This window comes from Ictidomys tridecemlineatus, chromosome 7 (genome assembly GCF_052094955.1).
Source record: "Ictidomys tridecemlineatus isolate mIctTri1 chromosome 7, mIctTri1.hap1, whole genome shotgun sequence".
Taxonomy (NCBI): domain Eukaryota; kingdom Metazoa; phylum Chordata; class Mammalia; order Rodentia; family Sciuridae; genus Ictidomys; species Ictidomys tridecemlineatus.
This window is the reverse complement of record NC_135483.1, coordinates 128,025,282-128,028,054: the sequence shown is the minus strand read 5'-3', so window position 1 is coordinate 128,028,054 and position 2,773 is coordinate 128,025,282. Positions and strand designations below refer to the sequence as shown.

The 2,773-nt window shown below is 36.9% G+C and overlaps 1 pseudogene; it reads left to right on the top strand.

The window, feature by feature from the left end:
• The first annotated feature begins 1,183 nt into the window (after nucleotides 1–1,183).
• On the top strand, nucleotides 1,184–1,640 carry LOC101966649 (2-iminobutanoate/2-iminopropanoate deaminase pseudogene; annotated as a pseudogene).
• The last annotated feature ends 1,133 nt before the right edge of the window (nucleotides 1,641–2,773 follow it).

The window sequence follows — 2,773 nt, the reverse complement described above, 5'->3', positions numbered from 1 at the left end:
ACTTGTATGCTTTGCAGTATCTTTTCCAATAAACTGGTAAGTGTGTTTCCCTGAGTTTTATGAGCTTCTTTAGCAAATTAATTGAACCCAAGGTGGGGGTTATGGGAACCCTGAATCATAGCCAGTCCTTCAGAAGCACAGGTGAAGCAATCTGGAGCTTGTGGTTGATGCTGAAAGTGGGGAGAAGTCCTATGAGAATGAACCCTCAACCTGTGGGATCTGACACTATCTCGTGTAGATATTTTCAAGATTAAATTGGAAGGCATCCAGCAAGTGTCCACTACAGAACTAACTGCTTGCCTTGGTATCAGATACCATAAGTGATGTGAGAATACAGGAGAAAATGAGTTTGTTATTTTTCTATTCAACCACTCAAAAGGAGTGGGTGGAACAATCTTCAGAGCTCACAGAGATTCAGAAATATTTGTAATAATACAGGGGAACCAGGAGAGTACTCAGAAATATAGTATGTTAGTAATAGGGGAAAAAATCAGACCTAGACTTTCTTAACCTGCATAATAAAACTTAAAACAGGGCTTGAAACAATCAAATGTTTCCAAGGAAATTAACTATATTCTAGAACAAATATTAAGTACATGCAAAGAAATTAAAGCATATGCAGCACCTAAAAATGTAAAGTTCATAACTATTGGCATTCAAAAAAAATTACCAGAAATACAAAAATATAACCTAAAAAGGTGAAGAAAATCAACTAAAATTGACTCATAATGACACAGATAATAGAATCATGATCATTAAAACAGGTATTATAATTATAATGTGTTGAAAGTAGAAGAAATTTACGTATGGTAGGGAAAGACATAGATGGTGATATAAAAAAGATTCGAATCAAACTTCTAAGGTTGAAAAGTGCAACATGGTACATGAGATGAAAAATACACTAAATGGGATTAACATTAGATTAGATATTGTGGAAGAAAGCATTAGTGAATTTGAAGACACATCAATAGAAACTTTTCAAAATGAAACAGAGAAAAAGAACTCACAAAAAAACAAACAGTGAGCTTCAGAACAACCTCAAACAGCCTACTACTCATGTAGATGTAGGGCCTAAGAAGAAGAAGGAGAAGAGAGGAGAGAAAAAATCTTTTTAAAAAAATAGTTGAGCATAATACCCAGAGAGCCCACCCCCAACTGGCCTCTCCAGAAAGAAAGTCTAGCCATGTCTTACCTGATCAAAAAGGTTTTCAGCATCACAAAAGCCCCAGGGTCCACTGGTCCCTACAGTCAAAAGTGTTAGTCAACAGGATCATTTACATCTCTGGACAGACAGGCATCGACTCTTCAAGCAGAACACCTTGTGCCAGGAGAGGTAGCAGCAAAAGCTAAACAAGTTCTTACAAAGATAGGTAAAATTCTGAAAGCTGCAGTCTGTGAGTTCACTAATGTGGTCAAAGCCACTGTTTTGCTGGCTAACATAAATGATTTCAATACTGTCAATAGGATCTACAAATAGTATTTCGAGAGTAATTTTCCTGCTAGGGCTGCTTATCGTGCTGCTGCTTTACCCAAAGGAGGGTGCTGAGATTGAAGCAGTAACTGTCCGAGTCCTCTCACAACAGCATGACTACAAGTGGGCACAGTGTTGTTCTCATCATTTCTTTAAATTAACATCTTGATTTTTACAATTGACATTGGAAAGTGTACATGTGACTAAAATATCTGAGGTGACTGTGGGAACACCATAGCAGAAAGGGATCTGACATAAATATTAGATAATGAATCTAGTTACTGATGCTGCAAATTACACTTATGTACACTCATTGCTGAATGTGAGAGAAGAGACATTCATTAGATCATCACTCAAATAAATGGAAGTACAGGGAAAATAACATGTAAGAAAAAGGAGTTATCGTTCCTGAAAAATACTAAAAAGCAAACCTGATTCAATTAAATCCTATTAATTTCATGATGTGAATATTTAGTTCGATGTATGATTCTGCTTTTACTTGAGTAAATGTTCAATCTTGAATTGCAGAAGTAAAGGAAAAAAAAGTGGACCAAAATTTTATAGAGATTATAATATTTGTCTAGTGGAAATAAAATAGACCTGCAGATTTCCCTACCAAAAAAAAAAAATGGGAAGGGTAACACACACCTGTAATCCCAACTACTCAGGAGGCTGAGACAGGAGGATCACAAGTTCAAGGCCAGCCTAGGCAACTTGGGGAAGACCTTGTATCAAAATAATAAATTGCTGCAAAATAATAATTGCTGCAAAAAGAAAAAGTCTGAGGAAATGATGGCTAAAAGTTCAAATTTGTTGAAGAAATCAATATGCAGTTGAAAGAAACTCAATACTCTAATAAAACACAATGTCTAACTACACCAAGATACTTCATAATCCAACCAGGGAGCCCATCTGCATGGGCAGCACCCTGACAATCACATGTGGACTTCAAAGAGCAATCATGAAGCATTTCAAGGATGCAGGTGTGCCCTTCATAGTGGAGTTGTCAATATCTCAGCTAAGAGACTGTCTTCTGAGCCTTCTAGTGGAGAGGTAGGTAGCAAGATGGACATTAGGTTACACTTGATAAACCCAGTCCAACATTGTTATGCCTGTGGACTTCTTGTGGATTTTCTGTGGATTTCCTTCTCCACATCATATCAGAAAAGCTCTGGTATACCATCCTCATGGATTATAAGCCACCCTTGAATCCAGGTTTTAGTGAAGTGTTAATTAGCATGGAACTTACACATTAAATTCAGATTCTCCAGGAAGCCTACCCATATCAATGAATTAAGCCAA